Source organism: Lonchura striata, chromosome 3 (assembly GCF_050655825.1).
Source record: "Lonchura striata isolate lonStrDom1 chromosome 3, ASM5065582v1, whole genome shotgun sequence".
NCBI lineage: Eukaryota > Metazoa > Chordata > Aves > Passeriformes > Estrildidae > Lonchura > Lonchura striata.
Window position 1 is genome coordinate 67,504,324 of NC_140705.1, and position 24,479 is coordinate 67,528,802.

Here is a 24,479-nt window from a genome sequence, read left to right on the forward strand (position 1 = left end):
AAAATGATTTCAGGCTCTGAAGAGACACTTTTGAAATGGCATCCTTAATCCATTTAGCATATGCTTTATTGGTAATGCAGTTAGTGAAATAAAGTGATGAGCATATTCTCAACTTCCACTCTTTGCTTCTGGGACTGGTTACTCATTTTATATTAGGACTCAGCAGAAATAACTTACAACCTGTCCTGGAATCAAGGAACAAAAGCTGTTCTAGCTTCCCCAGTAAGCACCAACAGACTACTGAAGGTGTGCTGCTTCTGCTGCCTTCTAGTCCATACACATAAGGTACCTCCCCTCAAAGGAATAACTTTCAACATTGTGTGCAGTTCCACAAGACTGATCTTACATCACCTTCCTCTAGCAGGTGAACCAGTCCTCAGACTCTTCACATGTTTTCCCTCTGTGTGACCTTCCTTCCTTTCTTGGCTGCACAGCCTGGGCTGACTTCCCAGCACCAGTCCCAGCCAGCTCTTCTTAAGTCCTCACCAGGGCAGTCAAGAATTTCCAAGGAGACTGGGCCACCTAAAGCTTTAGTATGTCTGAAGGAGTCAAGGGAAGAAAAGCTCTCCAATACACAGAGAAAGGCAACAATCAGAAAGTCCCCTAGTGCTTTTATTTTTTTTTCCAGGCCACATTCATTCACTGCAGGCAACATTAAACTTTTTATCCCTCCCTTTCCCAAATCACTTAGCACTAATGGGTATACAGCCTTCCAAACACTGTTTCACTTTTCACTGTATTGTGACAGAAATATTACAGCTTCAGGACGTTTTTTAACTATCACTTAACAAGCAAGGTATAAATTTCTTAAGACAGAAATTCTTCAATTCTGATCTGCATTTTAGGTGCTCAGTTCTTCTGTCGCACAGTCTCTCTCTAGAGACTAAAAACACTAGAATAAAGCAGAATTATTCAAAGGAACAGAAAAATAAAAATACACTGAAAAGGGAGGTCTGCATCTTCCCACAGCTGAAAGCTAAGCCACTTGACTGACAAACTCTGCAGTAGTGGGCCCCAGGTAGGCTTCATAAGCACAATGTGGATTAATTGAACAGATCAAAGTTCCCTTCATTTCCAAGAGAAATTTAAAAAACAAATGAAGACAAACTAATTTTTGCAAAATTAGCAGTTTTTAGAAAATGGCAGATACATTTTACTTTGGGTCAGATTTAATTTCTAAACAAGCCAGATCATAACGGGCTAGCACAACACGTTAACAACTGCCATGCTTTATACAGATAAAAGCCACTGTGTGAGACAGTGCAGCAGCCCTCATGATACACCACAGTTACTCAGAGATTAAAATGTTAGCCTCAATTAATCTGACCTCATTTATTTGCATGTTTCCTGACTAAACATGCCTATTCCTTTATCTACAAAACTTCAGAATGAGTTGAAAATATCATTTATTCCAAGAGATATTTCAGACCAAGAATGTTCATTAAATTTACATTAGACCATAAACAGAATTCGAATAACTATAAAAAAAAGCAAAACCTGCAAATACCTCATTTGTCTTCTACGTATCACATGAAACATCTCCTAAATGTATCTTTATAGATCATCCATAAATTGAAAGTACCACTTTAAAATTACTTCTATGAACACTGAATATCAACATAATTTCAAATAAACAAAATTAAGTCATAGAACCACCTTTGAAAGTAGTTCTAGATGTTGGCCACAGTCTTAGTTGGAGGCTTAAATTTCAATCAGTATTTTTCAAGTTTTCTCATGAATATCTGAAAGCAGCATTTTTAATATTTTGTAGGAAATTAATCCAATAACATAAATGTATAAACTAAAAAAAATCAGATTTATTTTTCTAACTGAAAATAAATAAATCCCATCTGTATTCTCAATTTAGTATATTTTATTTCTCAAAAATTATGTTAATTATTTGTGTTCATGGGTATTTATTTTAAAGTAAATATAGAGTTTGAAACTAAGCAATTTTTCAAGGAAAAAACACTGGAAATTAGGAGCAAGGCACACTAACAGTTCAAAATGCATACATATAAATATTACTATACAGTGATTTTACCTTATGCTTTCAGTAGAAGAGACAAAAATTCTACTCCAGCCAAGGAGGAAAAACAGGGGTACTTATGTCAAGTAAAAAAAATATTTTTTAGAAAAAACAGCTATCAATACTAATATATAATAACAAAACAAGAGAGATGTATATGAGTAGGGAAATGCTGAAGCGAAGTCTCCAGCTCTTTTCACACATGCATTAACAAATCATACCACATATGTAAAGACAGTTTCATGTAGTCCTAAGGAGAAAAGCATATATAAATTCAAGTATCTCATTGAGTTTACAATATCTCACCTGTGAATTACAGTTTTGAAGTAGCACTTTTTAAAGACATGTATGAAATCTTGAGTGCTCTCATAGCACTTCACAATGTTTAACATATTCCCATATTGGTGAAGCATAATTATGCAAGCCATCATACAAAATAAATAAGACAGGTACTTCACAGCATGCAAAAAGGTGTCATAAATTCTCTTGTCATAGACAAAAGCTTTGGTAGGAAAACAAAAACACATTTTGCATTAGGTAGATATTTCAGGGGAAGAGCACCAAGCAGTGTTCATTAAATGGTCTCATTATGGAAGTTGCTATTATGGGTGTCATACTGCAACAGAAAACCCAAAAGCCTGTTAAGTGGGAACCATCACAGAGGTGGAAACTTTTCAGTTATACTTTAAAAACCAAATCTTTGTTAGTTTGTAACCAGATATCTGATGACCTTTTTAGAGATAAGCCTTAAACTTGACCTAGCAAAAAAATTTCAATTCAGGAAAATGTATCATGCCTGCAGTTTAAATGCATCCTCACCTTTCCTGACTGGCATAGGTGAAAGGTTTACATGTCCTGTGTGTGGCCTCAGGCTGCTATGCTTCAGGAGCAAGTGTGATCAACCTTCTGTAATTTAAAGGTTCAGCTGTACCAGAAAGCTTTGTGCTTCAAGCATTCCCACAATAACAGCATTCCTCCTGCATGCTACCATTTCATCTCCTCAACACCCATGGGTATTACTAGACTAACATGACTATGATTATAGTAATATTTAGTCCAGTTTGGAAACTAGAATGCGGTAATACTATGGTTCCATACTTGTGTCACATTTCACAGAAAAACCTTTTTGCAGTGATAACGGTATCAGTAATTTTACAAGTACGTATCAGAATGAGCTATTAAAACATAATATTTGACAGTATCTTCAGCAGGATAAGTATATTGCTCAGATTACATCTTATTTCCTTCTTGCTCCAACTCAAGATAGGTTCTGCTAATAATAAAAACATACATTGTTTAAACCAGCTATGCAAGACAAAAGAATTTAAGTCAATAAATCTTTAGCTCACCTAATGCAGGTTTTCACTTTTCCAAGAATTTTAAGAAATGGGAAAATTAAAGAGAAAAGGTCCATTCAAACCATGTTAAAGTGGGAGTGTCTTCAAAACATTGAATGTTTTTATTCAGTCTCCCTAGTACTGGTTCTATAGCCCTAGGCTCAAAATAAACTGAACTTTAGGTGTTCTTGCTTTGCAGTCCATCATGCTTTCAGAGTTCAAAACTGCACACTAAAAATATGATTTTAGAAAAGATAAACACTGAGTAAAATTATGCTAAGGATGAAAACACAACAAATAGACCATAAACACTACAACATTCTATTTCACATTTTACATAAATGCTGTAAACCTCAAATATGTAAGCAGTTGAAACTGTACTAACAATGGTAATATACCTGCTTAGTAACAACAACTAGCTTTTCCTCTTAAGGCATTTTTACATGAATATCAAGAAAAAAATTTAAGTCCAACATACTAAACTTAATTGGACCCTCTTTTTATAGAGGTGAATTGATTAACTTCTTTTGGCTCTTACAGAGGCAAAGAATTCAGTGCACATTTCCCTCAGGCATGTTTCTGGGAAAGGACTGGGTACAACGTTTATATTAATTCCAGCATCATTCATCTCAATTAAGCATCTGATGATCAAAATGATATGCAACTTATTTCTTACAGATCTACACTGGCACCCCAGAAAAGGTTATTCAGTATCCAAAGTGACAAAATGGGATGATTATGAGCTTTGTATGATTATTTTATGACTCTCATACCATGGATTAGTATCTCTATTTGGCTGTTATCTCTACACCAGAGCAGCATACTAAACATGCCATGCAACTGCAGGCACCTTCAGCTTAAATGCAAATCCAAAACAGGAATTCCAAAGAGGTATATCAGTAGTTACAACTTCTATCTTGACAGTGGGTAATACAAGACAAGATCCTGCAAAAATCTGAGGATATAAACAAAACTATATGTTTATAGCACCTAAAGAGCACTTTTGGCAAGACCAGAGTTTTTCTAGACTCAATGTACAAAGTATCTAGAAGAGACCAAAAATTAGGCGAAGATGAGGGAAAAACCAGCAGACAGAGATTTTAGTCAAATGCTTTCTTCATTAGTTGATTCCCACTACAGAAGCCAACAGATACTTCAAATGGATGAGTGAGGGTTTCCAGCTCCTCAGTCTTCTCAGACAAGTCTCTTCTCCCTTCTGTTACCTCAGGGAAATGCTAACAGTGTTTTGCAGTCATGCAAAATCATGCATCTGTAAGAAGCAATGAAGGTACAGTGAAGTCTTATAAAAGCAACTTATAACCCCAAAATTGAACTTAAACTTGAAAGCTGTTTAAGTTTATATTTCAACTCTTTGTTTCACCCATGAAAGTTTCCACTTGTTGCTTAAAATAGCAGATGGAACATTTTTGTTTACTTCCACCCAAGAACAAAATTCCCCGAGATATCAAGGCAATGAAGAATATATGTACATGAGAGAATGGAACAGCTTCTGTGGCCAAATTAGTCAAGCACTTTGTGTATGGAATTAAGAATACCAGGAAAAGCTTTCTGATGCTAATTTTTCATCTAGTGATAGAAAGTTATTATTTAATGCAATTTTTGTGTTCTTGCAAACCTTTACATAGAAAGAATAAGAAAATTATATAAGAAATGCAATTACTGTACCTACACTAACCTCTAAGTATGCATAGATGCCCATATAAATTAGCCTTGACTCATTCATCATTTTAAATGTAATTGTATAGGACTCAGTGAACAGAGCTCTTTTCTTCCTACTCCTACTTGCTCATAACTGCAAGTTATCTGGTCCTAGGAGCAAAAAAAAACCCTCTCACATAACTGTAAATTATGACAAGGGAATTTTGAGCTTCTTAAAACATATTACATCTATGTACATGTAATTAAAAGTGAAGAGCAGCTATAATTTATGGAAGGTCCTGGTAGGCTCCTGCAATATGAACAAGAAGTAGGTGTTCCAAAACTGTGCTTATATACACATGTATTTAGTCATTACTCCTAAAAGAAGGTGCAAGTAAACAACTTCCAACAGTATAATCTTTACCACAACTATGCATGAAGGAGTTTGCATTGTTGGTTTGGAATTTTTTAAATATTTTCTGCTGTGAATGTTTTCAACAAATAATTTGCTTTGCTTTATGACTTAACTTTTAATCCTTTCACACAGTTCTTTTCTATATAACCACACATGAAACTCAAATATAAAATCTTTTGTCTTTTAAATGAAATTGTAAAGCAAACAGATTCAATTTCACAATCATATGGTTTCAACCCAAATTAGTATTTTTCAAGATTTAATGGCAAAACAGAGACCAAACTGAACGATCTTCTGTCAAGTAAATATGTTACACTCAACCAGCAGGGAAAAGGCATGTAAATAAAGACACATATCGAAAGAAAAGCCCTTGCACAGGGTTTAAGTTATCAGTCAGGCCAAACAGTATCCTCAGAGGCAGCACAGAACTGAACCCACAGGCTCAAGTGTTCATTTCTGACTTCCCAAGGACACAGCTGAGACTTTACTTTTCTCCTTGGCAGGGCTTTTCTCCAAAGGCTTTGAATGATGAACATGAACAAGGTGCACATAGAGACTGTCAGCCCCAGCTGTTCCCCTGTCCTTGCTTCATGACAGCCCAGCTACTCCTGAGGTACCACCAGGATTTCTGCATTTTATAGCTTTCGGGCACAGCAGTGGTTACTTGAAAAGCCCAAGACAAGGCATGGCTCTGGGAAGGCTGCTCAGTGGTCAGTGTAGTGATAGCAGGGGATGCAGCTACAGGGCAGCTGTCCCCCAAGTCACTCACATGCAGCTCTCACCGTCATGAGACACAGGCACTGCACCTTCCTGTTGAAGCTATACTGTGTCATATGAAATACGTGAAGGAAGAAAATATCCAACTTACAATTAAGACAGAAAGAGGGATGCTTACTAAGAAACAAAGAGGAACATGACAGCAAGGCTGCAGTTCTCGCTCAGGTATGTGCCAGCTGGTTACAAAACATAACCATGATCTACAAGCAATGCATTCCAGAAAAGTTGTATGAGGCATACAACTTCCTTTTGAGGAAGCCTCCAGGAAAAGGAGAAATATGGAAAACTGCTAAGAACAAGGCACCTGATGCTACCTTGTAGAGCAAATGAATGTTCTATCCTAAGCTAATGATTCCCCCTTCTTATCCAGTGATGCATGTTATCATTATTTTAGGCAGGCATTGAGCTAGACTGCTTCTAAGTATTCCTCATCCAAAGTCTTCTCCCGAGAACACAGTTTTTGTCTGATCAACTCATATCTTGACCTGCAAAGATATCCCACTCAGACCTTGTGATAGAGCAAATCTACCCAATCCAAATAAATCTTTTCACTTCACTTCCAGGGAAAGCAAAAGCAAAACAACTATCTTTTCTGTTTCCTTTTCAGTATTCAACCTAATTGCTTTGTACAGTTAAGAGTAATCCCATAGCAGAAACTCTTCCATTTACCCCAAAAGGACTTCTTGGAAACATTTTCAAAATAGTTTCCTTACTGTGTTTCAACAATGATTATTTAAGCCATGGAGTCAAAATGACTCAGAGGAATTGTACTTGTCATTATACATTTTTCAGCATGATCTACAATGTGACCAGGCAGCAATGACCTGTATTAATCACAGGCCAAAGTATAATCTAGGTAAAATTAATGTACTATGACTGTCTGGCAATTGCTGCCCATGTCCTCACCCCTTCTGCTGGCTTGCCAGACTACTGTGCTTCTGGTGGAGAAGTGGTCTGCAACTGAGGAACATGTTTTACACTGAGTAGACTTAAACAGATTAAAAAAAAAAAAAAAGGGAATAAATTTGTCTGAGCATTCAGAGGAATTCTTTACACCCTGATTAAGGCAAAAGCAATAGGGAAGAAGAGCACTGCTAAATCTATTGAATTCCCAGTAAAAGAATTTCCAAATGCCTTAATCCACAACTGCCCTCGTGGTGCTCACTCTTTTTTCTCCAACACACACAGCTTGCTTCTCTCCTGTGACATGCTTATGGTTCTGTTTGTAGTTCACGTTAATAGTGAAACACACCTGCTATACTGACACATAGTACCAGCTTACATTTGTCACCTAAGGGTTTTTCAGCAATCCAGCTTGTAGAAATATTTGACTACTACAATCTTATAGTTTAGCAAGAAATATACAGCAGCCTCAGAAATAACAGTTTCAAGAAAGAAAGCTGTAACAGGTGACTGGAAAACTGGAAACACACTTCCAAACTACTTCCTCAAGCTAAACACAGAAAAAACCACAAACATATGATCCACATCAGGCTCAATGTTTCATTGGATTAGCTGCCACAGAATTATAGCAGATTTTTGGGAGGAGGGGAGTTTTTTGTTGAAGTAGATTACCAGCTCCATTTTTCAGGGGGCAAAAAAATTAAATCCTTGAAGATTTATTAGTAACCATCAGTTTACAAACTCACAAGTACTTTGTGATACAGCTGCATCCTACCACAATAGAGTCATGCTAAAATTATATACAAAGACTTCCGGGAGCCAAATCTTGACATTTCTCCCTCATTGAAAAGTGCCTTTGTGAATGCTTATATATATCCAAGTCAAGGATACATGCTAGTGAGCTATTTCACCATCACTTCCCATTATCTCATGCCTGCCACTGTCCCCAGGTACCCATACCCCACTATCAGACAACTTGCACTGTCCCACAGAAACTAAAGTATGTCTAGATTTTCAAGGCATAGAGGTAATGACAAAGTTTGAAAGCATTGCATTTCAGATCTATGAATGACAAAAACTTCCCCAGTTCCTTCTCAGTGACTAGAGTCATTATAAACTTTAAACTCTCTTGGGTGGCCAGCCTGTCTCTGCAGTAAGATAACTGTCCTCAGCTCCTTTTTCTGAATATTAACTAAACTTAGAGGATTAACAGGAACAGCAAAAGGGAAACCCCATAGCACTAACTCAGTGAAAAACAGACAGTATCATGTCCATCTGCTGTCTAAGCTAGAGAGTATAAAAGTTTCCTGAGGTAGTAATACGGTTGTTGTGGATGTGCAAAGATTCACAGGTCATGCCTGAAAAATCAGTAAGTTCCCTTGACTGTAGCTAGTCGAGTAATTTTTACAGGCTTTGTCAGAAGAGTAAACAAATTCCTCAGGCCAGAGTTATTCCTTTCATGATTCTTATTTAAGTTATGTAATAAAGTCATTTTGTAGCATTCTAAGTTTAGAGTATTTCAGCTCAACTCTCATTACAGCAATTTCACGGAACTCCTGAAATACAGGACTGGTAGTCAAAGCATTTACATATAAACGGGAATTCACAATTCGCTACTTACACACTGGCTTTTCCAGCATGGAAGCTGCAACAGTCAGCAAACATTTTCAGTGACTTCCACCTCAGAAAGGTCAACAAACATACAGAAAGTGTATAACAATATCCAAAAGTGTATAACACCAAGGGTGTGCAAAAACAAACCAAAGCAGCTGGTACACAGGTCTGCTTACAGTGTGCCTTTTTGTTTTTTCTCCCTCAAGAGGCCTAAAGAGCTTCAGCTATAGTTATTTAAAATTCTCAGGGGTGGCAGAAGCTGAGTGCACATAGTCGGTATTCTGCACATGATTTCAGAGGAGCTAAAAATTGATATTGGTAACTGTGAGCTAACAGGACGTGGCTAATTCGTAACCACTCTGATGTTAGCACACATTTTTTTAAATTAAGCTACTCAGGATAAACTGTCACAATATACTCCTATGGTTATTTGCACTTGATATTTACAATTACAGAAGTAAAACTAGCCTTTCAGTCAAACATACTGTGCACATTCAATTTTGTATTATCTTGCAGTGACGGTATAGACTCAGGAACACAACTTCCTTATTTCAATCACCTTTTCTTTGCCCATATCTGAAATTTCTGTTAGCTTTATACGATCATAAATTTAGATAAAGTTCAGATGGCTAGCAAACACTCAATAACTATTTTGCTACTGAATAAAACTTTAATATAGTCATTTATCCATTTTAAAGAATTCTGTACTACAAAGCTGCTGAAGCCATTTTCACATATTTACACAATATTCCAGTGGACATAACATTTTCTTAAATCCAGATAGTAAGAATTCAGAAGCAAGGTAAAGCCTTGCTACTAAATAATTCAGTCAAATAACCTATTAATATAATTGAAACCCCAAGCAGTTTTCAACAGCCTACTGATAAGAGTCACTAGCTGCTCATCGTTTTGTTCTATGTATTACTCAGCTCTCAGTCAGCTCTCTCAGCTCTGTCCAAATACTGCTGGAATGATGAAATGCCAAAACAAACCAAATCCATCATTAATTCTACTACTAATACAGCTATTCCATATCAAAGATCTCTCACTCTTACAGGCTGATTCAGAATATGACTTTCTTACCTTCACATGCACAGTACAATAGGGGCTCCTTCCACAGAACCTTAATTCTATTTCATGTGTGACATTTCACTCTCCAATGGTTCATTGTTTTTCTCCACATTTGACATCTATTAAGAAGCACATACAAACCCAAAACTTCCCATCCAAGGTTTTATGAATAAAAACCTCTATTCTTATGATTTTGTGCATAATTACCTATTTAGAATGTTTATTCCAGTTCCAGGATTCTCACAAGTCTTAATATGTATATATGAATCACTGCATCAGAAACAAACTTGCAAATAACATATAAACAATAATATTTCGAAAAATTATGTACAGCTAGCAAATAGATGGAGAAAAGACAAGAACAGAAATTCAAAAGGGAAGTTATATTCCTCAAATGAAGGATTACGGTTGTTACTCTGAACTAGGATCAGTGAAAGACTATTGCTTAAGCTTATCTTCATAAGAAAATAGCTACACATATTATAGCTTTAATCTCATTTAAATTAATATAATTTAACAGTTGCAAATAGTTTGGGGAGGTTTATTTCAAATTATTTTTCTAAAGTTGATTAGGACAGGCCTTCGAGTATATTTTGCACACGTACACTCCGAGCACATCATTAGCTAAAACAAGACCAACTGGCCACACACTTCTAACATTCAGATTTCTATTCTAATTTAACTAAGAGAGAGTAATATCTTTGGTAGAAAAAATGAAAAACTCAAAATAATTTATAGAGAAACACACAAGTAAAACTGAGCAGAAAAAAAGCCCTACACTTTTCCCTGTCTGAGCTAAAAAAAAAAAAAAAAAAAAAAGGAAAATATAGGTTAAAGCGAAGCCTCAATTTGTACGAATCCAAAACAGATAGAAAAGCCAACCTTTAGCTTAGTAGTGTTTGGTGCCACCCCACATTTTTAAGTAAGATAGGAACACACAGATGGTGCATATACATTCAACTACCAAATGTAAGAACACTCCTGTAGTGCTTCTTCTTTATGTTGTACCTCTTAAGTTTAACCTTCTTCATGAGCTAGTCAAACATGACTATTGAACCTTTTCTGCATTTATTCATTGCTCTTAATCATTAATAACCCAGAGCACTTGGCATTAAAGATTGGGAGAGGGGGAAAAGGAGAGAAACAGGAAGGTAAAAGGAAAGACAGTTTTCTAGTAAACAGATTCAGACCCAAGCACAACCTATCTATCATCTTAATCATTAAAATTCTCAAATGCCCCACAGAAATGTTTCCTTTTAGTACTTCTGTCAAAACCAGTATGGCAATTATCTTATATTCCCTAAACCAAGTGAAAGGCCATCAAATGTTATTTTTACAGTACTAAAAAACAAATATATAATGGAAAATAGCTGCTCAGGCTAAAAAGAAATACAACTGCAAATCCAAACACAAGGTCATGTAAAACAAATGTTAAAAAGAGTAATTCAAAGGTCCAGTCTGGAAATCCAAGGTTTCAGTATGCCCAGCATTATGATTCAGAAATCCTCTCCTTAATTACATTGCAACACCCAATTCCAAGTAGAACTGGAAAGCAAAATCAGACTCATACAAGTCACACAGCCACAAAAGACTGCAGCCCAAGTATCCTCAGGATTATAGTGTTCTTGTTACAAAAAATCAAATACAAAGCAAATAAATTATTACCCATGTCATTATGTGAGCCATACCCAGGAAATGTTCCCATCTGGTAAATCAAAAGGATAAGGTTTTGGGATTGTGCTTTGTTTTTGTTTGTTTGAGGTTTTTTTTGGCGGGGGTTGGTTTTTGTTGGGTTTTTTAAATGAAAACTTTGCTCTCCTTAGCTTCTATAAAAACAGCAAAATTTAAGAAAAGCAGAAGCAAGACTGTACAGCTGTTGTAAAAGGGATGCATTATTCCTAGAAACAAACCAATCCACCAAGGAACAACACATCAAATGAAAAAAGTTGATTATATCTGACATAGAAAAGGATACTGATCACCTGCATAACTCTATACCATGGGAAGTTTCCAACTGATGTAACGAAGATAAGACCTCTGCATGCCAATACTAGCAGGTTGCTAAGTATTAGATCTTTAGCAACATTAAAAAGTAATCAGTATGTTAAAATTGTTTCAATTCTAATATTTTCTTCTTGGAAACAACATACATGATCATGCTTATCTTTAAAATTCCATTTTCTTAGCTTGTAAATATGACAAGTTAAAATCATGTAAATATACCAAAACTGTGGATAGGAAATTAGGCGAGATGAGCTTTTTCATGTCCTATTTTATTTCAAGTTAACTGATCATTTTTGTTTTTTCACTTTAATGTTGCTGTCAGCCTACAAGAGTCACATAAACATCATTCTTACATTACAGGCATTTAGGAGTTTGATTTTACCATTACCATAACCATAATTCAAGAACTGATCCTGGAAGATAACAGCAGCAGCAGATTTCAGTGCCCTGAAACGCTTCAACATGTAAAGCTTCAGCCTACTGCTGTATTTATAAACCTTTTGTTGACCCTGGCTGGACATCAGGTGCCCACAAAGCTATTCTATCACTCCCCTCCTAAACTGAACAGAGAAAAGAAAATGCAGCAAAAGAACAAAAGACTCAAGGTTAAGATAAAGGCAGGGAGAGACTGACATCGTGGGCAACAGAAAGACCACATTCGTAAGTAAGTTGTAAAATTTTCCCTATCAGAATTGGAGTAGGGTAATGAAGATTAAACCCAAGTCTTAAAAACACTTTCCCCCCCTTGATTAGGGGAAACTCACAGTTCATCACACACTGCCTCTAATGCACCTTCCTCCTCAGGAGGAAGAACTCCTCACACTCATACCCTGTTCCAGCATGGGGTCCCTCCAACAGGAGACAGTCCTCTACCAACTTCTACAAGCTGAGTCTGTCCCACACACTGCACTTCTTCATGAACTGCTCCAACTGTCCCCTGCAAGGTCACAAGCAAACCTGATCCAGGCTTTTGTGAGAAAAAACCTGCTCCAGCATGGGCCCACAGATCCTGCCAGAAGCCTGCTCTAGCACAAGCTGCAGAGAGTCAGAGTGTCTCTGAGCATCCACCTGCCCAGGCAAAGAACTCCTGCATGGGCTGCAGGTGGATATCTGCTCCACCAGGGATCTTCAGGAGCTGCAGGGGGAGAGCTGCTTCACCACAGGCTACTGGGGAATCTCTGCTCTCCCTCTCCTTCTTCACAGAGCTTGGATCTGCAGAGTTGCTGTCCTGCATAGTAACATTTTCCCTTTCTGAATAAGTTCTCTCAGAGGTGCTACCACCACGACTAATGGGTTCAGCCTTGGCCAGCAGTGGTGCTACCTTTGAGCTGCCTGACACCGGTTTCATCTGACATACAAGAAATTTCTAGCAGCTTCACAAAGAGCCTGCCCCTGAATCCCCCCTGCTACCAAAATCCAGCCACATTAACCCAATAAACCTTTTTTCAATCTTGCTTGCATATTTTTGTCTCTTTAGCATTCCCTTCAGCAAACAAACACAGCTTTCACTGAGCTGAGTGAGAAAGAAAATCACTGACTCAGTAGTGAACAGTATAAACACCGTCTGCTGCTTCTGAAAAGTACAGTTCATCTTCACCTTCCATACACTTGCTTTCACAAAACAACCGATTTTTTTTTTTTTTTTGAATGGAGATATGGAACAGGAGGAAAACTAAGAGTCACTCATTTTTATTTGAAAGTCTTAGTAAGCTTTATGCTTTTTCAATGAAAGCTGCATGAAAAGGAAAAACCAGACAATCCAAAGCACATACCTATGAATGTCCATCAACAGCCTTCAGACTTGTTGATGCATCCCCATATCACAGTGCAATTAACACCAAGGAAAAGGAGAACCAATACATGTGCCTAACACATCATCACCAGCCAGCAGCTATTGAGCTGCAGTTTCCAGAAATGGGAGCTACAAATTATTCTCATTGCTTTTCTATTTATATGAGTTCCCTTGGCATTGTAGAGCAGTATTTTTAGCAACTATTTTCTACAGCACAATTGTTTATCCCTTGAGTTGTAGTTCTACAAGTTTCTCTTTCACACATATTTGCTTCAATATAGACCTTTCACCAGTGTTTCCTCTAAAGTCCTTGTTTCTTTTTTATACTGTATCCAGACACTAGAGATAGATTTCCTGCCCCTTTCAGACAAAATCTGTCTTTTTTTTAAGAGTGACTTTCTTACATCTTTTTCCACAGAAAATACAAGACAATTTTATACAAAACAATGATCAGAAAAATAACACAAAGATATTTGAAATCCAGAAGTCTCCCCTACAAGCCTCCAAACTAGATTGAAGTCTTCTTGAATTTACCTCAGCAGCTCCAAGCCTAAAGACAGGACTCCAATCCTTTTTATTCATCTCTTCTTAAGAGACACTGCTAAACTAACTTTACTCAGATGCTATCCGAGCTACTAGATGTTTTCTGTGAGAGATATTTTAGAAAAATATTCACATAAATAAATGGCCAGGGATCGTTTGTCTTCCAAGAATACTGGAAGTAAGATGCTCAGAATTTCTTCACTGCTTTTGTAATGCTCTTTTAGCATTTATTGAAGAATTTTCCTTAAGATTTCCTAGTTAACAAAGCTACACTACTATGCTAATAAAAGGAAGAACCAAGAGATACAACTTGAACACCTTGCATTTAAAACTTTGCTTGAAAATCCTAACTTTGACACTATTGCAGAGGGCTCCAAGAGAAAGTTACAAAAGTGTGGCCTTGCATACTGTTGCATTTTCAGTATTTATTTCCTCCCAAATATTATCTGCAAAGATATTTAACAGTCTGGCCAGGGTCAGCCACAGATGGTCTGCTGGTTGGTGGGGGCACTGCTAGTAAAGAAACATACTTTGATAATACAAAGAAGAAGCAGCTTTGGTAGCAAAAAAACATTATGAAGCCAACCACTTCATGAGGTAAAGGAAGAATCTACAAAACAACCCTTCCTCCCTAGGAAACCATCATGTCCTTCCCAGGACATCTACCACAGGCATATTCTCCCCTCAGCACCTAGGGTCATACTGTTCCATTTTTTTCTGGGGCTTTTACTGTTTTCCCTTCTTTTCTCTGTCCTGTATGTATGCAAGAGTCACAGACTCCCAGGTTACTCCCTTCAGAATTCCCTCTTACAAGCACTGCCCTGCCTTTGTCCACCCTCTTCATTTCCTTAATTTCTCATTTTATTATTCTTACCCTTCACCTGTCCTTATGCTTTCTTCTCACACCTTTTTTCAATGTAATCAGCATCCTTAGAAGCACAGCTCCCCTAAAGATTTATAAGCTTTCACTACCTCAAAATCTATCAGAGGCAATAACGTCAATCATAGACTTGCAGTGCTAGACCTTTCCCTTTTATTCCAGTCTTCCTCAGGTATTTCTCACTTCCACACCCCCTATGCCTCATGATTTTTGTGTGTGCATATTTGTGTAACCTCCCTTGTGTGCCCGTTATCAAGAGAGATGACAAGGTAAAGTGCAAATAGCAATCCACTCCAACAAAAAAGATGCTTCAACTGGTGAAAAAGCAAAGATAAAGCACCATCTAATTCTGACTTCATAAATTTGGACTATTTGCTGTCCAGCTAATCCTGAAACCTACTTAGGGTTTTCCTGCACATGCATTGTCAGGGCTGAAGAACAACCACACTGTGTGAGAAGATGCAGCAGTTTATGTCCAATCATTATTATCAGAGATAAAAATCTCTGGAGTATTCCACAGAGTGATGTATTTTTTTCCTCCGGTGCTGTAATATACTTTGTTCAAAGCAACTGTGCACCTTTGTACAGCAACTAAAGATGATTAATAAGAAGAGAATGCTGAAAATTCTCAAGTTCTGTTCTTTCGTGACAGTTTTGAGTATTTGCATTACTCCCCTTCTTTTAAAAAAGGAAGTTCCTTAATCCTGCAAATAGTTCTTACAATTGTGCTTATTACATATTGAGATTGAATTCTCCTACTAATTGTCTGCAGTGAAGTTCAAAAGGATTTGTTGCTATAGCAATACATTGTGTTGATTCAGAAATTAATGATAAAAGAAGTGGCAATTAGCACTATTAATTTTTACTAGAGAAACACGGGGAAGTGCTAAAAGGCTTCTGGCCAAAAAAAAAAAAAAAAAAATAAAAAGGCAGTAAGATTTTGCATAGGTGACCATTATAGAGCTTGCAGCTATAAAAGCAAGCATAATGGATATTTCATGCTTCAGTACATGCAGCATGAATATTGCTGCCTTAATACCTCGAGACAGACTCAGCCTCTGTTGTGTTTCAGGAATTCCCATAAGACCACAGGAATGTGTCTCCTTTCAGACATAACGGAACCCTGTGGGACAAGCTCCTCTACATTAGTATCAGGAAGGGAAATTGAATACTTTTCTCTACAGATTTGACACTGTTCTTTTAGTGTTTTGCAGAGACCTTTATTTAGCATTTTTAGCGAATGAAATGTTGCTTCAAGATAATGACCTGCTCATTCTCATTCCTGATTTACATGAAGCAGACAAGTGTATTCCAGGTCATATGAAACCAAAAGAGGTAATTAATTTTTTACACCAAGACTGCTATTACCTCACCAAATTATTTAGTTTTGTGGTAGCCCAGGAGCTTTTACAAGGTATTTAAGGTTTTGGGGTTTTTTTAAACGTTTGGCTTGTTATTTCAATCCTGTAAAGGATATAGTGTGACTCTACATGACTATAGTGCAAGGCAGAAGGAAATGGAATGCTTTACTTTTTCAGTATGTATTTAGTGAGATTTTTTTAATGTATGATTTGACAGCCTTAATAATGTATTTCCCGCTATTAGAATCCCACATAATTACTGAACTCAAATTTCCTTATTTCATATGAAATAATGGAGGCTTTTTATAAATCCTTGTGGATGATAGATACCATTTTTGCCTTTCAAAATTGTCAGGTTTATTTCCTTTAGGTGCTACAGCTGATACTTCATATCTTCATGCAGGAATGTTGGGAGGTTTTCTTAAAACCCATTAATCCTAGATGCTGGAAGGGTCTTCTCCTGCTTATGAGGACAGACAAGAATAACAAGTCTGCAAGACAATGTATGTTGTCACAAGTTTATACATTTCACCTGAAAAGTTGTCCCTCCATACTTCACATGGAGCCTTAAAGGTCCGAGAAGAGCCCTCAGCATTTTGCTCCAGTACACCTAATGCTGTCAAATAAGATAGGAATGGACAAAATGTTACACACAAACACAGCTAGAGCTCAGCAGGTAAACAATACTGTACAGAGCCCCTTGGCCAACCCCTGGCACCAAGATTAGACTGTTTTCTTTAAGAGAAGTGATGTACACACACAGACGTGCTCTAGTAACTTCAAACATCTCTTAAAATCCCTTCCTTACAAATTTCACAGTCACCTATGAACTTATTTATAAGAGGTGAACCTTTGACTCTTTTTATTATAAATATTTGTATGCCATAAATAACCTTCTTCCCATGGGAATGAAGGAGGACAGATTATTATCCAAATAAAGTGAGAGATTAACCTTACACATCATCACACAGCCTTCTTATCCAGAGAGGGAAGGGTAAGATATAGACATATGTATAATTACAGAGCACAAGTCCATCAACTTATTGAATGTAACTCAACGATCCTGGAAGCTCTCAGTCACATTCCCTACCCCCACAAGAACTATCTACAAACTAGCAGAGCAGCCACAACCTCCCAAGACTGGGCCTAATGCCCACAACAGAAAGAGACAATTTATCAGATGTTTGGTGTACATGGAATTCTCATACTGTGACTAAAATGCTATATTGCACGGGGCTAAATGAATGAAACTTTGGATTTGCTTGCAGGAAATTGTCTCAAACTCAAAAGGTTTTCTTTACTCCATCTTAACCAAGACAGCACAAAAAACAGAGAAGGTAAGGTAATGGCATTGACAAGTATCTTTATTTTCAAATCATACCCAGGAAAACATTTTCTGATAATCCATACTGAAGCTGTACTACTAATTATTTCTCTGTAACTATCTCCATCAGGATTAATTTAGACAAGTGTGAAACTACCTCTAGCGCTCATTGCAGCAACTGATTATTTATGATTTGTAATATAACTGACATCTTTTGTTTTTCCAAAGATTTTCCAACCACAGAAATGACTTTGCCTTCAGTTTGCAAACATTTAATAAAGAAATTCACTCAAGCCGTCCCTCCTTTACACCAACAGATGCCTCCAGCATGAAACTAACTACAAACTTAGAATATGTGAGGGGGTCAATCGCTCATCATTGCCTATTTTACAGTTAGTAATTTCAACATTTTACATTCCCAAGAGTGGATTCTCCCTTTGCCCTCACTGAATCTCCTAGCCAGGCGTGCATGGACAAGGTTGCATTCTGGTGGTACTCAACCAAAGCATAAGGAATAGAAAATATGGCAGCCTGCTTTTATCCCCTCCTAAAACAAAAATAAGACATAAACAACTCCTGAGCATGTAGTCTTAATCTAATCATGGCACACCAGGCTTATAGTAAATTTATTTATGTTTTGCACCCCAACACCATCAGGAACATAGCCTGGTAAATGCTGCAACCCTGTTGGGTGGACTGGGAGGCACAATTTGTGCTTGCAGAGGTGATGGATACTCTCCCAATACCTCTGACAGTTTCACACGTACAGCAACCATGCAGCCCAGCAGAACTGATATTCTTTAATAGAAAAAAGACAGAGAACAAAGTCGCAAAGAAAGTAGCAACACTGTTGAATGGATTTGTGAAACAGACAACTTTTGGTGTTGCCAGGCTCTTTATTCCAACCTTACAGATTCATGCAAATATCTGTCAACTATTCACAAACTATGGTATTTAAATACAAATAAGGATACTGAGATAGCATTGTATATCCTCCCCACATAATCCTATAGATACTGCTCCTTATTTAAAAGATTAATTACATAAATGAGAATCTGCCATTACAGTAAAAGATAACATTAATATTAGTAGACCCTTCGATCATATTTTGTATTAAACTAAGCAGCTATGGGTTTACAGGCACTGAGCTTTCATTGCCTTCAGATATTGCACAGATACTTTGCCTCCTCCTCAGAACACCATCTCCTCTTAATGGCAAACAAGATGTAATAGGATAATGAACAATATTAATTAAGGTCATCCAGATCACTTCAAACGTTTTCCTAGTGTCAAGCACCTTTTGCACCCCTTCCTTTTTGAGTCACATAACACTGCGTAAGCACAGTAATTGCTGGCACAAAGTACACAATTAGGCTGTCTGCTACAATGAAGACTGAGGGAGAATAGAAGATACGAACTTAAGAACCATAACGCTGTAGTATTCATGTGGACGAAATTTCCACATTAGTCATCACAAGATTTTCTTTAACATTTCAGGATTTGACCCTGAAAACATTCATGGCATTAAGACTAAAATACAAATACTAATTCAAGAAACGGAAGCTGGATAGTTTTAGAGCAGCTACCATAGGTTTAGAACAAAGAGCGTAGGAAGTGTGAAAAATTTTTTTAGACCAGCTTACAAATTAACCAACACATTTTACTTCTTAACACTAACACCTAGAACAGTAATTTATGGCACCATTGAGTGCTGTGTTTATGATGTTTCATATGGTCATGGTTGGTTTTCACTGTGAAAACCTACCTCTGAAACTGTTATTCTAAAAAATACATTAATAAGCTGTTGGATGCAGACTATATTCCTATAAGTAAGATTAAGTTTTTTTCAGTAACAGAAAGAAAAATGCACTGTACTTGACAATATACAGATGTATGATATAACGCATGCAATCAGCCCCTCCAGAAAGTTACTATTCATCTACTTGAAAATGACAGGAATTTACACCTCACGACAGTTTCTGTAATAAATTAGGTTAGATTTTATTTATTTTGAAATAAATGTGAAAATGTACAAAACTGAATTCCTGGTTTTGATGGCATAGTGTGTCTGATAGAAGAGAACTTGCAACATGTTTTGATATAGCTGCCAGTAAGTCAGATGAATTTCATACTGGATTATCCCTGGAGCATTTCATCCCTTTGTTACTAAAATCCAGCAAAACTGCTATGTCTAAAACAGTCCAAGAGAATTGTTTTCAGTGTTTCAGCTCAACTCAACAAATTCTTGTTCCCTGTTGCTGGAGTTACGCTGTTAACATGCACATGATTCTGAAATAAAAACACTTTACTTTGAATGAGATTCAGCACTGATCTTCATATTGCTCCACCGGACAATAATGTACACATAAAAGCTTCTGGTAATAGAGCTATTTAAAAAAACAACAACAACAAAAGAGAAGACAAAACACATAACACATCAGAAAACCCTACAATACTTCTTCCGTGCCATGGAAAATTGCTACTGTATGAGCAACGTGCTTGCTTCCAAACTGAGGCACGTTTCTGAAAGCCATCAACCAGGCTTCCATTCCAGAAAAAGCAGCATTCCCTACTGCAGTCCTGGTTCAACGCAAGTAAGCAAACCAAACACTGCCAGATTAAAGAGAGGCAGACAAAATAAAATCAATATATCATTCACTAACTTTGAGGTGTATAGGCATGTAGACAAACAAACAAAGGGTAGAAATAAATCAGTCAATGTACGATGCAAACACTGGAAAATATATCTCTTGGACAAAAACATCCTCAGGACAAATCCCAGCTTTTGCTTGCCGTTTTTAAAGTTTCTCGACCTGTGTCAGCAATATTGAAGTTATAGTACTTCTGTCTGTGACTACTTCTATATATGGTCAGCACAGATATTAGCTGGGATTTGCGTTTTTCCAAAGTAATCCCAGGCAATCAGAAGGTAGTTAATCAGTATGAAAGCCCACACGAGCCGATCCATAGCCCTGCACACGAGTGCATTTGGGTTTTTCTGCCCCGAGACTTACACAGCGAAGGGAATACGGCTAGTTCTAGTTTAAAGTAAACACTTGGGCTCCGCTTCAGACACTGCTGTGGGTGCGCTGGCAGCGCACACCCTACCCACCGATGCCTTCCCAAACTCCAGCCGCACGACAGCCAGCCGCACTCGGGTGCGCAGCCCCGAGGAACCCTGTTTGATCCAGAACGGAGCGGACACGGCACAGCCGCGGGGACTATCAGCCACCTGCCCGGGGAGGCCGCGCACTCCTCGCTGCCCAGCGGGACCAGCCCGACACCCGGCGGCACGTCGAGCCCCGCTGGGGGCGAGCCGCCCCAGGCCGGGACGCCGCACCGACCCGCCGCGATCCGCGGCCCCACCGAGGCAGGGGCGCAGCGGGCGGGCGGCACCGCGCCGCGCTGCCCCGGGGGCGCGGCAGCCCCGGGAGCGGCCGCTCCTCTGAGTCCCCCCGGGAACGGGGCAGCCCCGCCGCGCTGCGCGGAGCCCTCCGGCGGCCGCCGCCGCTGCCACAGCCTCAGCCCCCCGCCCCGGCTGGACAGAGGGCTCTGCGTTTCCTCAGCCGCTTCGAAGCGGGGACCGTCCGCACAACTTTCCCCGCGGCGAGCCCCGCTAGCGCTGCCGGCCGGGCTGCGCCGCAAGCCGCTCCCCGCCGCTGACACCCGCGCGCGCTAGGGAGGGCAAACACACAAAAGCTGCTCAGACCCGCCCGAACCGGCATTTCTCCTCCTTCCTACCTGCCCGGTTCCGGAGACCCCACACCGCCCGCTCCGCGCCGAGCGCTCCCTGCGACGCCCAGGTGGCGTTAGGAGCGAGCTTCCCACGGGCGGCGCGCCCCCGGCGGCCGGAACATCCCCCGCCGGGCGCCGCCGGGAGGAGGGTGCTCCGCACCCGCCCGCGACACCGACACCGCCACCGACAGCGCCGCACCTGTGCTCGGGCAGCGGCACCGCCCCTTCAGTCCCGGCCCGTGGGTGGGCGGGGGCGCGCCGGGACCACTCGCCCCGCCGCCGCCGCCCTCCCCATGCAGCCGCCGCACGAGGGACACCCCGCTCGCCGCCCGCCGCGCCGCGCCGCTCATTGGCCCGGCCGCCGTGACCTCACGGCGCCCGCCCCGCCCGCCGACCCCGGCCCGCCGGCCCCGGCCGCCCGGGCAGCGCCGCCGGCCGCCGCGCCGCCGAGGTGCGAAGCTGGGGGGCTCTGAGCTGCTGGGACGTTGCGGCGGCGCGGGGACGAGCGAGAGGGAGTCTGCCCGCAGCCCCCGCCCCGGGGTGCACGGAGTTAAAAGCGCAGGGTTGCCAAAGCCCGCCCTTGCCAACAACCTGCGAAGTAGCAAGGACTCACAGACGAGGTCGTGTGGAAAAGCGTTCAGTCAGTCTGCGATGGTTTCTTCTCTCTCTCTCTCTTTTTTTTCTCCTCCTCCCCACACGGAATATTCTAATCTATTTTTATTGGTTTTAATTGAGATGTGTGAGCGGCTATTGCTTGAAGATTGTGGTCCATTTGTGGAGAGTAAATAATTTTCTGTTGCATATTAAATATGCCTCTTAATGAGACATCAACCAAATCGCATACCCTCATGTAGCTCGGTAATATATATTAATACGGTATTTATTCATTACTATCAAGTTTTTGAAAGGTATGCTTAAAATATTCTTTCTCAGCTAAACAAGGTATGCTGCAAACTCATAGGAAGCCAAATGATTTATTAATATATGCTTATACTCTATTAAAACATGAAGAATGTAAGAAATCTGCATTTAAAAAGATCCTGTAGAAGTATGCAATAACTTGCTGCATCAAATTGAGGTGTCTCACACTGCCATGTTTCTTCTGTCATAACAGATTAATAAATTTAACTTTAAACTATTCAACACAAATAAAGTTCAGCATTTAGCAGTTGTTTTTGTGGGCAGCGTTGCTGGCTGCCAAGTTGCTATGGCATAGGGCAGCAGGATGTGTTCTGCTTGCCTGCTTGTGTATTTCTTGGCTAGGTGTAAGAGAAAGTTACAAAGTAGTGCTCTGTAGAACAGAAACAAAAACAGCAGTGCATCCTTTCGAGGGCACCAATTCTCTATTAATCTTATAAGTAATATTGTCTAGATTATCTACTACCTTCAGAACAAAATTTTAGAAACCTGGGGTCGGTCTTGCACGTTATCCATTCAAGTGAGGAAGGATCACCTGCGCCCTATGTCCTTACGCCGGGGTTTTCACAGACATGCCACAGGAACCGTCATGACGGATGGCCATGACCAGAGCCTGTGGAAGAATGTGTAAAATTCCGGCTATCAATTTTCAACACTTACTAAGAAAATTTGTTAACCTCCTGATTTTAAATTAATGCAACGGTAATTCATGACACTCTAAAAAAATACCTGTGGGATGAAAAAGCAAAAACCGAAAACTACTTACATATGAAAAAGTGAAGATCTCTTCCTGCTGTGCAAAGATTCCGCTGCTGTTGAGCTCTGGGTATGTTGCTTTACTGCCCGCCTATGCTTTTCTTTTTACCTTGCATCTCAAAATAGCATCAGAAAAAGCTCTATCCCGTGTAATAGGAAGCTGGGGTTTCAGCACAGCTGCGAGCCCCTCTGAGTCGTCTCAGGTAACCCTTCACAGTGCAATTGTCCCTGGTGTTTCTGCACCTCAGCTGCTGGGGGCTCAGCACCCCCACGTGTTGCAGATGAGCTCACAGAATGCACCCCTGGCTTTTAAGATTATACTAGAAATAGTGCACTTATTTTTGTGCCACTGAAGATGTAGCTGAAAATTCGACCATCTTTTCCCTTTTGTCACTTGTATTAGCTGTTAAATTTGTGTAAGGGCTTCCCAGCTGTAAGCACACTAAAAATAGATAAGGTAATCTCAGGTTGAGATCTTTATAACACATAACCACAATTCATAAGTGGGAGGAAAACCACTCCAGATAGTAAATTATGTTATTATTAGACCAGTGTCCAAAAATGCATAGCTTTGATCTACCACAGCCTCATTAATTCATGAGGTTGTGGCTGAAGTCATCTATGTACATAATGCAAAATGTATTTTAGTAAATGCATTTATTTTAAATTTCAAAGCAAGCTGAGATCAGCTTGGCCTTGAATTTGCCATGTTTTAAGGCACATATCAATACTTTATAAATCAGGGCTCTGTTGCCTAGTAGAATTGTGTAACATAAATATATTTAACCTTGAGTCATGCAAAGTGAGCCTTTGAAGCAAGTGTATGCGCACTAAAATCAATGATCCTAGAAAACCTATATAGGACAACGTCTGTAAAAAGAAGTAAGTCTCAAGGCAGTCAACAAACTGGTTAGGGATGCCTAAGGTATGGGAAGAAATTTTGCAATAGTACTTCTAAATAATACTCTTTGCAGAAAATATCCATTGATTTTAACAAGATCTTTAGCTGAGAAGAGAACAGAGGTTTAAATCTGCACAATACAGCTCCTAGATATAATACAGGTCTTTACATTATATACCTAAGAAGGCATAGAGGTGAAGATGAATTATAAGGCTATTGGGGGTTTTGGTGGTGGTTTTTTTCATTTGTTTGTTTGACTTGGTTTGTTTGATTGTTTTTGTTTGTTTGTTTGTTTGTTTTTTTAACTAGGAAATCTTACTTGGGTGCTACTGTGCTTTTTGTGCCTGTGTTCATGGCACTGCTGTTCCCAGTAGATACTCTCTGGATACTCTGTGTTCATGTATTTGCAGCTATGTTACAAAAAAGCTCATTAAGAAATCAGCTGACTTGACGTTATCCT

General features: G+C 39.3%; 1 protein-coding gene across 13 annotated transcripts in view; it reads right to left on the bottom strand.

Moving 5' to 3' along the window:
* CHRM3 (cholinergic receptor muscarinic 3) overlaps positions 1–23,251 on the bottom strand; it is a 267,267-nt gene extending 244,016 nt beyond the window's left edge. For 5 of the 13 annotated variants that reach the window (XM_085576762.1, XM_021527064.3, XM_085576757.1 and 2 more), the window contains exon 1: positions 21,451–21,620. The gene's annotated coding sequence lies outside the window, so the exon portion shown is untranslated. Of the gene's footprint in view, positions 21,032–21,450; positions 21,621–21,643; positions 21,771–22,057; positions 22,082–22,828; positions 22,976–23,128 lie in introns of those variants that run through there. The other 8 variants (XM_085576761.1, XM_085576752.1, XM_085576759.1 and 5 more) reach the window with 6 other exon arrangements.
* Between the last annotated feature and the right edge of the window lie 1,228 nt (positions 23,252–24,479).